The sequence below is a fragment of the Triturus cristatus genome, chromosome 5_2 (assembly GCF_964204655.1).
Source record: "Triturus cristatus chromosome 5_2, aTriCri1.1, whole genome shotgun sequence".
Taxonomy (NCBI): domain Eukaryota; kingdom Metazoa; phylum Chordata; class Amphibia; order Caudata; family Salamandridae; genus Triturus; species Triturus cristatus.
In genome coordinates, this window is record NC_140588.1 from 828,872,977 (window position 1) to 828,889,032 (window position 16,056).

A 16,056-nucleotide genomic window follows, 5' to 3' on the forward strand; every position below is an offset into this window, starting at 1 on the left:
CCTTCATGCTCTATTTTATCGATGGCTTCCATTTTTATAATTTCTTCATTTTCCAGTTTCAACAGTTCTTCGTTAAATATGGAACACTCGCGCAGTGTTGGCATTAAGCAGATCACTGATTTATTTTCTGCAATTTTCATGTACACTTTCTCAGGAACTACATTTCATTTGGAAACAAATTGCAAAGTAATCGACTCTCCAAAGCTCGTTTGCCATGTTCTGTCAGAATTCCAAATCTTATATCTTGAAGAATACTTCCATATTCAGCATCATTTGCCTGTCGCAGTTCTTTGTATTCAAAATAAGTCCAAATGTTTACGTTACCAGCACTACCAAGAGACTTTCTGGTATCTTCATGTGCAAGTGTTTTAAATACCGGTTGTCCTTTTACCGGAGTCAGTTGCAGTAGATCTCCAAAAACTATGACGTGTTTTCCTCCAAATAACACGTCATACTCTGTTTTAAGAATTTGCTGCACTCTTAAATGCACAAAGGCAAGCATCAAGTTTGAGACCATGCTTACCTCATCAATAATGAGAAGTTTCATTTTCTTCAGGACTCTTGAAACTTCACAACAAGCTTCTCCAGATAGCTTGTGGTATTCCAATCTGTTCTCATGCTCTATTGGTAGCATTAGTAAACAATGTAAAGTAATTCCTTTAATGTTATGTGCTGCCAACCCAGTTGGAGCAGTGACAACACAAGACAAATGCGACTCAGTTGTTTTCTGCAGATAACTTGTAATTACTTTTATCAAGAAACTTTTTCCTGTTCCAGCTTGACCACTCACATACATTCGGATAGGTTGAAATGATGCACATGAGCACCCTTTCTTTTCATGAAGTAATCCATGGTCAATCTGCTCATTCACTTGTTGATATATTTGTTTCTGTTCAATGTTTAGTTGTTCTTCCAAGTTTCCTAACTGTATTACATTGTCTAGAGCTTGATACATTGCTGTTTTCACCTCATTCATGGCAGTCGCTGCTTCATTTTCAACAATTGGCTGTCCTAGTGGATCTTGCAGCAGAACTTTGACTGTCTGGCGAAATGTCTAGCAATCTCAGCTGCAATTGTAGCTTTTGATCAATTTCATCATTCAACATTTTCACATAATTTGCAAAGGCACTGCATTGTATGCTATCTTTCCAAGCATTAAATGAATCTTCATAGCTCTGAAAATCTCCAAGTAATTCCAGTTCTGAACATTTGCAAAAGAGCTAAATAGTAAAATTCCCTTTTGTCAGTGGTGTCGCAACTCAGTTTCCTGTGATTAATTAAATTTCCTTTTCTTTGTTTCACCAGACATCCTTCAGAACCAATCACTGCATATTTTCCATCATTGATGTTCTCTGAAGTATTCCATTTAAAAGTGTAGTTTTGCAGCACTTCATAGAGACACATGTTCTCAAGATGATGAATTCTGTTTGGGTAATATGTGTCCAACATATTTGTTTTCAAAATATCTGTACTTTCTGGTTCTTTTTCTGCTAAATATTCAATTTCTTGAACAGATTTCAGTACCCGATTTTGCATTCCTGCAAGACCTAGACTCACCCAAATGATGCTTCTACTTTTGGAATATAGACTTGCAGATGATAACCGATCTGAACATTCATATGCTCCAATTTCACGATGCGATAACATCTTCAAACTGAAACTGTATAATTTCCTACTTATAGTCTTCTCGTGAGAAATCTCTTCCCACATTTCTTTCAATTCCGTCTTTTCTGATTTAGTAATGTAGGACGTTACATATCGAGCAACAGCAATGGAATTGTCCGCAACATACTGAATATCCATGTTAGCATTCGACATGGATAAAATAACTGGATAGTAGTCATTTATGTATTTTGATTCTTCGCTTCTTCTTAAGTTGTAGGTATTTTTGGGAGACTTTCTTGTGATGGTATGTCGCATAGCTGACATAAAACTGTTCACTCTTCCTTTAGATTATACAGGGCGTGGAAATCCAAAACGACATTTGATATAGAACTTATCCTTTGACTTGTACTTTCGTCGACAGTATTTTCCACACCTATGGCTTTGGAATCGTAAGACTTGTTGTTTTAAGTTTTTTATCTTCTCTGCTATTGGGTACAGCATATGTGGCATAATCTTCAATGAAAGACAAAACAGTTTCAAAGGAATCTGTTCCAAATTTGGGTGTGTCCTTGATCCATAAAATCATATGTATATGAGGAGCACCTCTTGCTTGATACTCCTTTCTCCAAAAGAAATCCACAACTTCTCCAAGAGGAGGATTCTTTTTATTGCAGATGAAAGACATCATTGCTTCAAATTTTATGATTGAAATATCTGCATACATTAACAGGATCCAAAGAGAACAATGCTCCAGGTGTCTTGTATTCAATATTTTTTATATTGGAATTTACCTCTCAAAGAAATTCAAGTAAATCATCACAAGCATACTCAGCACAGCTTAGTGTAACAAACCATGTACGAGTTCCTAAGTTCCGTAGCATACATTTCAGTTCTCCATGACGACAGTACCAATATTCATTAGTCCCACGCTGACATGCCATCAGATTAATCAACTGAGATTCTAAATGATCATCTCTCTGATGCACTTTATCCATAAAATCCTTTATAGTTACATTTTGCAGATGCATTCCAGTTTTGAAAATGTGATTTACTGCATATGAAAGTCCAGACAAGTCACTTTCAAACAGAAGGGATACATTGTTGAAATCTTGGATCTTCTGCATATTATCTTGTTGTCCGATATTCAGATGCAGGAATCTGCACAGGATGTTCATCATATCGTCCACCTTTTCTTGTTGGAAACAACTGCGAGAAACAATGAGCTTCAAAGCTTTCTTCCCATACACTCATGGGACTTCCTCTTGCTTTTTCATTTGGAACAACTCAATCGTATTCCCCATCACCTCTTTGGAATGAAGTGGATGTACACTGTAATGTTCATAGATTTCTTCACATCTGGTCATGTCCACTTTTTAAATTTGTCCACTTAATGTTTCAGCATCTTCTCCTAAATCTATTTCTTCTTCTCCTACAAACACATTTCTATAGTACTCATTATTTTTTATCAGATACAATGATGCCTTTTGCACTTTTCTAACATCCACTAACTCTTGCCAGATCTTCTTATTCTTAGTAGGAACACCATTAACTAGAATGACTAGTGGTTCATTTTCTGCATGGTCTACACCAATAGGTTCAATATTTTTCTTTAAATCTAACGGTAAATACACAACTCTTCCTTTCAATCCTCTTTGTAACTCTGATGGAGGTGATTTACCTGTTTTAGGCTCCATACGAACAATAGCCTGAAACGGGTGCACACATTGAATGAGAATAGACTCATACATATTTAAATCTATCAGCTCTGGAGGAATAGCAACCAACTCTAGATTATTATGAACAGCTCTAGCAGGCATTTTATTCTCATCTAATTTCTTATAACAATATTTGCAAATATGCTGCTCAGATCCCAAATCAAAACAATCCTCTACCAACAAATAAGTTGCAAATTCCTTCCACTTATCATTATCTTCTATTTCACTTTTTAAATACAGATTGACACCCCTAGTCTGATTTTTATAGTGACTTCGCCGACAACAAATACAAGAAACATTTGGTCTTTCACCTGAAATTACCTTAAACTTTGTGATTTCACCCTCAAAATTTTTTGTAATCACAGGTTCTACATTGTCTTCAACATTTTTTTCTACTAATGTGGCAGTTTCTACACTCTTTTGCTGAGGACCAAAGTAACAACACTCAATATCATCACAAACCTTCTTCACATCTGATACTGACCCACGCAAAAGAGCACTGTTCAACTCATTTAACTTTAGTGCTGGACTTTTTGCATAATACAATCTTCTCACTAACTTCCGCATTTGAGTATGATGTACTGCCAACATCCTGAAATGGTGAAAAACATTTTGACAAACTTTCCTAGAAAGACAAGCCAGAGAATGACCTTGCAAACCAGTATTTTTTCTCACTCTGCAAGGGTCTAGTCCTTGCAACACCTTAATCTTTTGTTTAACACTTTTTTTACTATATGCTCGTAAAAAACTACATAATTTATCAATAGATTCTTGTCGTACACTACAAATACTACTGCAATCCCAAGTGTACACAGGGTGTTTAGGACGTCTCCCTAGAACTTCATCAGCTATCACTTCTTCTGCATTTCTTTCAACCATTTTCTCTTTGTCAATTGGACAACCATCTCTAACCTCATAACCTCGACCACTGGTGTCAACTGCATAAAACAATTTTTTGCTCTGTAAATAACTCTCTTCATTAAAGAAAGGCTCTGAACTGGAACTGTGTTTCCATTCTCCCCAAAAACATCACAATTTTTTTTCTATTAATTACTCTTTTCCTCCTACTTTTGGCCTTCATTAAATGGATTGGTTTATCTAGTGATCGAATTCTGTTTAATACTAAAATGAATAGTTTCCTTTTTACTTCAAAAGCCTTTTCAACAATGGTTTATTCTTCTTCTTTTTATCAAATAGAGCTCTCTTTTTATATTTCTTCACATCTTTCAGCAAATTATGTACTACTCTCTTGTAAAATATTATTTTGCATAATTCCTTATACTGATTTTGCCTTCTTTTACCATACTTTGTCTCCTTTGACTGTCCATCTGCTTTTTTGCTTTTTGTCTTATTTTGAATTTTTTTTCTAGTTGAAGCATTCTCAGAGGTTTCAGCATTCTGTACATTCTGTACATTCTGTTTGGTTCTACAAACATTTTTAATAAATTGCTTTGTGATCTTACCAGAAGATTTTTTCTTTTTAGCCACATTATCTTGTTCAATCAATACTTGTGGTTGATGTTTCTTCAAGTAATTCTCCTGTCTCTGTTCTTTTCTTTTTCTGGCATTATTTCTCTATTTTAACGGTGAAAAACATTATCTGTAAAAAAGAATCACAAATAAATGTATATTAATAACTTTCAAATTTATACTATTCTATTACTGTACAAACACATTTTATATAAATACTGACTAAGAAACTATAGTCCTGAAGCACAACTGTGACAATGGTTAAAACACTACATGCATAGTGCATACTACTTTAAAGCAGTTCATGCCCTAAAGTCTGCCTCACTAAAAGACTACATACTAACTGACTAAATGATTACAGTACAATAAGGAGAGACACTGGGTGAGTGACAGGGTATTTGGTAGAAGTGTATGGATACTGACTTGGATATTAATGGTGTGAAAGACAAGTGTGTGGGTAATTAGAGACCTACATGCATAGTGGATATGTGTTTGAATCCATCTATATGTTAAGGCCTGTCTCATTCCAATAGTACTTGGATACTGACGGAATATTTTGAGTACTGCAAGGAGAGTGCCTGGATAAATCTTTTAAGTTTTTTGGGTTTTGGCGCAGTGAATAGATTGGTACATGCAGCTGAATGAGTCACTGGAGGTGTGCAGGGGGAGTGACAGGGTGTTTATTGGAGTATATAGATACTGACTGGGCAAATTAAGATGTGAAAGACAATTGTGTAGGTGGTTAGAGGCCTGCATGCATAGTGGATAGTCATTTGAAGTAGTCCATGTGCTAAAACTGGGTTCACTACATAAGTACCTGGGTAGTGACTGAATCATTAGAGAAGTACAAGGAGAGTGCTGTGGTATCTTGTATTCGTTGCCATGCATCTTTCCTGCTTCTCTGCCTTGCTGCTCAGCCAGAGTGCATGTGTTCTGTGTGGATGTGTTGTAGAATGCTGGTGCATGTGATGTAATGGAATGTTGGGGATGCCTGGTGGATGAGTGTCAGTTGGAAGGATGGGCTGAGCAGCAAGGGAGCTGCTCCTGGTGGGGTTCATATATGCTGATCTTACCATCTACAATCTTAATCAATAAACCATCTTCATTTGATTTACATCTCGGCATGAATGGACTATTTATATTATAACATTTGGCGACGATCTGGGATCACCTACATGTACCTGATGGATTACAAAAATTGAATTCTGAAGAAGTTACAAGGCAAATTCAAGAACCTTTTGAAATTTCAAGCCAACTGCAAGTATCCCTTGAAACTACAAAAAAACGATTTCCAAGACAAGGTAAAGGACATTTCAAAATTTTCCTGAAACATTTATTTTAGCATACTGGCACCCCTGAGAGCCCCACCAGTGACCTTTTCACCGGTCGCCCATTTCCTAAGAGTGCCAGTCCCTGCTGTAATTTCATTCTCCTGCTGCCTGCTTTTACGCTGCTGCCAACTACCTGCCTGTAAGCTTGCCTTCTCCTGCCGTGATTATCTACTTCTAAGTTCCGTGACACACCGAGAGCCCACAAGAGCTTCATCATCGCTGCTTTCCCTTGGTGTTTGTGAGGTGTATTTTGAAGGAGTCGGCAGTGTCGGGTGTTGTCGTCTGGCAGAGGGCGGATTTGTTGGGTATTGGATCTGAAGTAATTTTCATGCATGAGGAGCATTTGGAGCACCATAAGCTGATTTGTTCTTTCGCGACCCATTTGTGTCTTTAATTTTTGCCGCTTTTGACCTTTCCAGTGACATTTCAAAATTACAGGTCAAAAGGTGATCGGCGCATCGGCGAGACTACGCTGTTTGGTAACTTTTCTTCAAGTTTTAACCAATTTTATTTACAGCCATTTCATTGTCATTTCAACCGTCGTTTTGTTTTTAAAATTTCTGTCATGAGTCCCCGTAGAGCGCGCACTCTTACCTCTATCTTGCGCAGCTCCTCGAGACCTTTTGTGACGTAGGTCTGCCTTTTTGCTTTCCCTTGGACGTTTGGTGCATAAGCGCACCGTGAGCCACCCTGCAACCACGTCTAAAACGTGCCGCCATTTTGAGGTTGTTTTGTATTCGTATTCAATCTGAGCCGATGTCACTTATCAAGTTCTCACAACAACTTCGTGCAGCATGCTGATGGTTCCTGTTGTCGTTTGGAACAGTGCCATTGGGTGGACAACTAATTTATAAGGCGGTACTGTGCTCTTCTTTTATTTGCTTTAAAGCTAATCGTACTTTTGTTCATCGAGGAGTTTTTCAAAGGCAGCAATGTATTTTGGGACTTTACAATTTTCAGTTCTTCTTGAGACTTTGTTGGCGTCTCACACAAGCTTTTCATTGGAACTTGCTTGTCCCGATTTACAGTACTTTGCGTTTCCTTCACCACTTCTTCCTGCCACTGTCCTGGACTTCGGGTGAGAAATCGCTCACCGGAGTGAATATTCATTTATTTTAAATGTTTTGCTAATGTTTAATTCCTTTCTCTACTGTACAATGCCTTACTGTGTTTTTCCTTATCATTCTTATTGGTCTTTCTACTTTATTATTTCTATAATGATTAGTCATTATGTGACTTTCCATTTTCTGCTTAAATATTTTGTGGATTAGTCACCTACTACTTGGTTCTGTTTGGGAATTCTTCCCTTTAAAGTGTTAATGATAGTCGTTTGACTATGTGACTTCATATGTCACCTACTTTCACATGAATGTTATTTACATTAATGTACTTTGTGTTTATTAAGTGATTTCCTTGCTGTTTGAAGTGTGATTTATTATAGTCTATTCGACTATGTGACTTTCAGTGTCACCATGATACGTTATGTTACAGCATGTTTTCACAAGCTTAGTTACATGAATTTTTGCTTTTTGAGGTACGCTTTATATAGCCTTGGCTATGTGACTTTCCACCTGTTGCAATTTATTTTTGCGTGGAATTATTACTTAGGTTACCTACATGATGCTTGCATTGAATTTTAAACTTTGTTTTGCTAGCAAATTTTTCTTTAGGGGTTCCCCTTTTCTATGTGTTTTGTTTGTGATTATAGCATTTGCTATGTGACTTCTATGTGTTTTGTTTGTGATTATAGCATTTGCTATGTGACTTTGCTTTCTCTTCAAATGATTTTTGATGCATTAGTCACCTATTTCTAGTTTTCTTTGTTGGGAATTTACCTCTGGCAGAGGTATGTGATGCGATAGCTCTGTAGCTATGTGACTTTTGTCGCATTTTTCCTTGTGCGCATTTTTCCTTGTTTAGTGCATCTTATTCTTCTTTATAGTATTTGATGGATTTGTCTTAGTTTTGGGATTTTTTCCATGGTTTGGTACATTCTCGATTATTTTAGGCACTTTTGAGGCGTGTGTATTTTTTCACTATTAATTTTTGCTGTGTGTTCAGCAGTGTCCTTTTTGGTTTCTGTTCTTGGAAGTACTTTTTTTGCCTTGTTGGATACTGCACTTTATTTTTCATTTGTTGGCGTTCGTTCATTATTCCCTTACTTACTGGTCTGGCCAACTGGTATGTACTGGTGTATTCTGGACGTTTTGTCCTTTGTTATCTCTTTGTGTGTTTACTTTACTGTGTTGGTCAGAATTTTGCTGCATTATCAGTCTCTGTTTTTAATGTTCTCTCCAGCTTTCAATTTTATTATTTGTATTCACTCATTGTAACCAGGGTTTACATCCTGTATTTTCTTATTGTTGTTTCCGTTAAAGGGGAAGAGATGTGTTATGTCTTTATTGATTCATTATTGATTTATTGTTTCACTCTTTTATCTTTCTTTATTGTGATCTGTTATACAACTTCATTCCATTGTTTAATTGATTCTTCCCTTTACATGCTCTTTGCTGTTCTGCTTATGATATTGTTGAGCAGCATGTATTTCTTGTTGTGATTTGTAAAGAGGGAAGATGTGTGGTATCTTGTATTCGTTGCCATGCATCTTTCCTGCTTCTCTGCCTTGCTGCTCAGCCAGAGTGCATGTGTTCTGTGTGGATGTGTTGTAGAATGCTGGTGCATGTGATGTAATGGAATGTTGGGGATGCCTGGTGGATGAGTGTCAGTTGGAAGGATGGGCTGAGCAGCAAGGGAGCTGCTCCTGGTGGGGTTCATATATGCTGATCTTACCATCTACAATCTTAATCAATAAACCATCTTCATTTGATTTACATCTCGGCATGAATGGACTTATTTATATTATAACAAGTGCCTCAGTGAATTTATAAGTGTTTGGCTTTTGGCGCAGTAAATGGATTAGTACATGGTGCTGAATGGGTCACTGGAGAAGTGTTAGGGGAGTGACAGGGTGTTTGCGGAAACTGCATAAATACTGACTGGGATATTGAAGGTGTGAAAGACAAGTGTGTAGGTGGTTGGAGACCTGCATGCATACTAGACAGACATTTGAAGCAGTCCATTAGCTAAGGACTGGGTCACTGCATGAGTACCTGAGTACTGACTGAATCATTAGAGTACTGCAAGGAAAGTGCCTGCATGAATCTTTTAAGTTTTTGGGTTTTGACGCAGTGAATAGATTAGTACACGGTGCTGGATGAATCACTGGAGGTGTGCAAGGGGAGTGACAGGATGTTTATTAGAGTATATAGATACTGACTGGGCAATTGAAGGTGTGAAAGACAATTGTATAGGTGATTTGAGGCAAGCATGCATAGTGGATAGACGTTTGAAGTAGTCCATGTGCTAAGTCCGGGTTCATTACATAAGTACCTGGGTACTATCTGAATCATCAGAGTACTACAAGGAGAGTGTCTCAGTGAATTTATAAATGGTTGGGTTTTGGTGCAGTCAATGGATTAGTACATGGTGCTGAATGAGTCCCTAGAGGAGTGCAAGGAGAGTGACAGGATGTTTGCTGGAAGTGTATGGATAATGACTGGTGAATCGCAGGTATGAAAGACAAGTGTGTAAATGGTTAGAGGACTACATGCATAGTGGATAGGGGTTTGAAGCAGTCCATGTGCTTAGGCCTGGTCACTGAATGAGCACTTGTGTACTGACTGAATGATTAGAGTACTGCAATGACACTGTCTAGGTGAATTTATAACTGTTTGGGTTTTGGCGCACCGAAAGGATTAGTACATGGTGCTGAATGGATCAGTAGAATAGTACAAAGGCAGTGTCAGGGTGTTTCCTGGAAGTGTATGGATATTGACTGGGGGATTAAAGCTGTGAAAGACAAGTGTGTAGGTGGTTAGAGGACTACATGAATAGTGGATAGGCGTTTGAAGCAGTCCATGTGCTAAGGCCTGGCTCACTGTATGAGTACTTGGGTACTGACTGAATGATTTGAGTACTGCAAGGAAAGTGCCTGGATAAATTTATAAGTGTTTGGCTTTTGGTGCAGTGAATTGATTAGTACATGGTGCTGAATTGGTTACTGGAGGAGTGCAAGGGGAGTGACAGGGTGTTTGCTGGAGTGTATGGATACTGACTAGGGAATTGAACGTGTGAAAGACAAGTGTGTAGGTGGTTAGAGGACTGCATGCATAGTGGATAGGGGTTTGAAGCAGTCCATGTGCTAAGGCCTGGCTCGCTGCATGAGTACTTGGATACTGACTGAATGATTAGAGTACTGCAAGGAGAGTATCTGGGTGAATTTATAAGTGTTTGGGTTTTGGCGCAGTGAATGGATTAGTACATGGTGCGGAACGGGTCACTAGAGGAGTACAAGGGGAGTGACAGGGTGTTAGCTGGAAGTGTATGGATACTGACTGTGGAATTAAAGGTGTGAAAGAGTGCTGTGTAGATGGTTAGAGGACTGCATGCATAGTAGATATGCATTTGAATCAATGCATGTGCTAAGGCCTGCCTTACTCCGTTACTACTTTGATATTAACTGAATGTTTACAGTATTGCAAGGACAGTTCCTGGGTGAATACATAAGCAATGACTGCCTTCTAATTCTACCAAAATTTGAGAACAGGAAAGGATTTTAAGCAGTTATGTGTATGCAAAGATATGAAGTACCCAAATGCTTCTCTCACAGTGGTTCCCAAATGCACACAGACTCACAGTGTGATTCTAGACAAGCAACACTTTCCCTAGGAGTTTACCAAAACTCATTCACTACTGTGGAAGGGGTAACGGGACTGCACACAATCTATATATTTCAGTACTGCACTTTAGTGTCAAAGCCTGACTCATTTTATCAATGCATAAGCAAAGACTGGCTTCTAATGCTACTAAAACCTGACAACATGACCGGTTTTAAAACAGTTATCTGTCAGCAAATACACGATGTTACCAAATGCTTCTCTCACAATGGTTACCCAAATGCACACAGACTCACAGTGTGATTCTAGACAAGCAACACTATCCCTAGGAGTTTACCAAAACTCATTCACTACTGTGGAAGGGGTAAGGGGACTGCACACAATCTACATATTTCAGTACTGCACTTTAGTGTCAAAGCCTGACTCACTTTATCAATGCATAAGCAAAGACTGGCTTGTAATGCTACTAAAACTTGACAACTTGACAGGTTTTAAAACAGTTATCTGTCAGCAAATACACGATGTTACCAAATGCTTCTCTCACAATGGTTACCCAAATGTACACAGACTCACAGTGTGATTCTAGACAAGCAACACTATCCTTAGGAGTTTATCAAAACTCATTCACTACTGTGGAAGGGGTAAGGGGACTTCACACAATCTACATATTTAAATACTGCACTTTAGTGTCAAAGCCTGACTCATTTTATAAATGCATAAGCAAAGACTGGCTTCTAATGCTACTATAACTTAACAACATGACAGGTTTTAAAACAATTATCTGCAAGCAAATACATGATATTACCAAATGCTTCTCTCACAATGCTTACCCAAATACACACAGACTCACAGTGTGATTGTAGACAGCCAACTATCCTTTGTACAAAATACATTTACTAGTCTACAAGATCTAAGGTGACTGCACACATTACAGAAAAGTTTCTACTACACATTAGTACCAAAATATTTCTCTCAAAATGATTCCTAAATGCACACAGACTCACTGTGTGATTCTAGACAAACAACACTATCCCTTGCACTATACCAAAACACATTTCTTAATCTACGAGTACTATATTTTTGTGTAGAAACATGACTCATTTTGCAAATTCATAAACAATGACTGGTTTCTAATTGTACCAAAATATAAAAACAGCACAGTTATCTGACTGCAAACACAGAAAAACACAAATACTTATCACATAATGGTTTCTACATGCACACACACTGTCAATAAGATTGTAGACAAAAAAAGTACTCCCTGCACTTTAGCAGGAGAAACACATTAGTTTGATTAAAATCAAAATAGACCACATACATCCCATCACAATTAAATAACTCACCTTTCAAGTTGTTTTGTAGATTAAGAAGTATATCAGTCACACACCAGATTTTCTTGTACAGAATCTCTGCACTGTGCACCTGTCAGCAAAACCAAAGAATGGCAAAGTTTCCCTCTCATTTTCCACACATATACATGTAAACATCAAATCACATTCCTTCCCACATTTATTCAAAAGCTAACACACATTTCTATTGGTTAAACATTTCAACCCTTTTCAAATGACGTAAATTTGAACCCTCCCCCAATCTGCCTTCTGCCTGTTACTATAGAAGCAGGTCATGGTACACTGAACTGAGCACACAGAACACAAGTTCAGCACACAATGTTGCTAATCAAAACAGCAAGTGTGCTTGACTTTTCAACATATCAGCTTATCATATATAATGTTCCTTTCAATCAGTTTTTGTTAACCAATAAGAATCATGCATTTAAAAAACAGAAACATGCACCCTCCCTTTCAGTGTTGAAGGTTGTCAAACAACCAATGATTTCTTGTCTTTTTTCAAAACTGCATCTTAGCCACCATTTTAGAAAAATCTTACTTTTCAAACTGCCATTTCATTTACAGAGACCATCTGAGTGCATCCAGACCTCCCTTCAAGATGCTTAAAGTGTGGACTGTGGGACACAGCTATATTTTCTTGAGCCAAAGGTATGCAGAAAACAAAGGCATTCACAAAGACCTAGGTTTGCCAAATGTAGACATTAAATGGATTGGACAGAGAGGGTTAAAGTGGCACCAATTGATGCCATTGGTAAAATCCTTTATGCATATCCAACACCCTGACCTCATAATAGTGTACTGTGGTGGCAATGACCTAGGCACTTTGACTGGTGTAGGTCTGGAAATGCTTATGAAGGACACCTTTGCAGAACTGATTTCACTTTTTCCCAAAACTGCCTTTGTGTATTCTAACATATGCCAAAGGCAGAAATGGAACTGGTCCAATCATTGTTGTCCACAGATTGAGAAAGCTAGGAAACATGTGAATAAATCTGTTTCTGCTTTTCTCCGAGACTATAGAATTGGGGCCATTTACAATAAAAATCTGCGCTTTCATATGCAAGAGATGTATAGGAGAGCTGGAGTACACTTTACTGATGAAGGAAACAGAGTCTTCCTCAACAACTTTAGACTCTGTATAGGTACTTACTTATAAGTAAGCATCGTCAACATGCAACTGACCGGCCACCTCGAAGACAACAACATCCTGGACCCGTCCCAATCCGGATTCAGACGAAACCACGGCACCGAGACTGCCCTCATCGCCGCCACAGACGACATCAGGCGCCAATTAGACAACGGCGAAACATCAGCCCTCCTCCTCCTGGACCTCTCGGCCGCCTCCGACACGGTCTGCCATCGCACTCTAAAAACACGCCTCCAAGAAGCTGGTATCCAAGAGAAGGCCCTCGACTGGACCACATTCTTCCTCTCCGGCAGATCCCAGAGCGTCCGCCTCCCACCCTTCCGATCCGAAGCCACCGACATCATCTGCGGCGTCCCCCAGGGCTCCTCCCTCAGCCCAACGCTGTTCAACATCTACATGGCCCCCCTCGCACAAGTAACCCACCACCACAACCTCAACATCATCTCCTACGCCAATGACACTCAGCTCATCCTCTCCCTCACCAAGGACCCACGCACTGCCAAAACCAACATCCACGACGGAATGAAGGTCATCGCCGACTGGATGAGGAGCAGCTGGCCGAAACTGAACTCGGACAAGATGGAGGTCCTCATCCTCGGACCAAACCCCTCGGCCTGGGACGACTCCTGGTGGCCGACCACTCTGGGGACAGCACCGACACCCACTGACCCCACATGCAATCTAGGATTCATCCTCGACTCCTCCCTCTCCATGTCCAAACAGGTCAACGCCGTCTCCTCCTCCTGCTACAACACCCTCCACACGCTTCGCAGGATCTATAAGTGGATCCCGACCGAAACAAGAAGAATGGTGACACAGGCCCTCGTCAGCAGCAGGCTGGACTACGGCAACGCCCTCTACGCCGGAATCCCAGCCAAACACCTACGACGACTACAGCACATCCAAAATGCCTCTGCCCGACTGATCGTCAACGTCCCCCGCCGCAGCCACATCACCCCCCACCTGACAAACCTACACTGGCTCCCTGTCGACAAGAGGATCACCTTCAAACTCCTCACCCACACACACAAAGCACTCCACGACACCGGACCAGCCTACCTGAAAAGCAGACTCAGCTTCCACACCCCCACCCGCCAGCTCCGCTCCGCCAGCCTCGCCCTCGCCGCCATCCCCCGCATACCAATGAACAACCTCCGGTGGCAGATCCTTCTCCTACCTCGCCGCCAAGACCTGGAACACCCTACCTACCCACCTACCGCAGACCAAAGACCTACTCCCCTTCAGAAGACGCCTCAAGACCTGGCTCTTCGAGCAGTAGCGAAACTCCCCCCCCTCTCAGCGCCTTGAGACACTCACGGGTGAGTAGCACGCTTTACAAATACTATGATTGATTGATTAAGTACCAAAAACTCTCAATGAGCTCTTTTTAGAGCCACTCAAGAAAGAAACACTTAAGCTTGATGTTTATCTCCCAAACAATTCAGTTTTTTTTCCTTGGATCCACGCACCCAATGCGTTAGGAACCATGCACCCAACGCGAGAGAAGCCATACACCCAACGCGTTAGGATGCGCGACTCCTAATTTTACCTAAAAAAAAAATAGCCCCTATCACTAATTTTTATTATCCCCGGGGACCCCATCCCCCGGGGTGTATTAAAAAACGTTGGGGACCGTGGGGGGAGCCCCAACGCCCCCACAGTCAAAGTCGGCTCCCCGCGTCCTTCGGGAGCTGGCATTGCTTTTCCACATGGGGAGCTGCTAAAATGCAGCTCCCCGTGTGGAAAAGCAATATCGTTTGGATTTTGAAAGAGAGAGCAGGTTTTCCTGCTCTCTCTTTCAAAATCCAAACGAAGTTTGCTATGGGAGGGGGGAGACTCCCACCCTCTCATAGCAAACAACAGTGCCCTGGGGGTGGGCACCCCAGGACACTGTAGGAGCCGGCCCTGGGGGTGGTGGTCCCCAGGGCCCTCAAGGGCTCCAGGAGGGGGGCCATGTAGCCCCCCTCCCCCATTCATTTTTAAACATTTTGCCCCCGGATTTGGCCCCCCGGGGGCTAAGCGCGTAAGCCCTCTCTTCGGGGTTTTTTTTTCGGCCGGATCCGCGCACCCTGGGCGCATTTTGCCATTTAAAAAAAAAAAAAAAACAAGGGTGCCCCAGGGGTTGCTTCTGGGACCCCCTAAGCAACACTAGAGGGTCAGAGTATTTCTACCCTGCCCCCTTTACATCTTTCACACACTTATTTCCCTTACTTAATTAGCCTCACTTCTACCGAGGCACAAAATGGCTGCCAACAGTTCTTGGTTTCGAATGTAGACAGACACTTGACAGACAATTAGCATTCAGCACGTGATCGGGACGGTGCGCTCCCGGTTCGCAGAGGGTGCGCTTAGGGCGCACATCGGGTGCACGGATCCTCCGAGGCCATAGATACATCTATCTTTTTTACTCGGATTTTCTCAGGAACTACTGAACGGATTTACACCATTTATGCAAAAGGCACGAGTCTGAACTGAAGACTACCTCTTTGCCAAATTTGGTGTAATTCCGTTCAGCAGTTCGGGCTGTAGCTGCGTCAACAGGTCCTATGGGAAATTGCATGGGGAAAACGTGTTTTGGAACCCCCCTTTTTTCTCAGCCCCCGTTTGACGAATCATTACGAAACTTTCAGGACAGGAGCGGACCGGAGCTGGCCAAAGGTTTGGAAAATTTTGCAAAGATTCGTCAACCGGCGGCAGACTTATTGGGAATAGAATGCTGTGGATTTCCTAAACCATAACTACCTACTGGCGACTGCCAGTAGG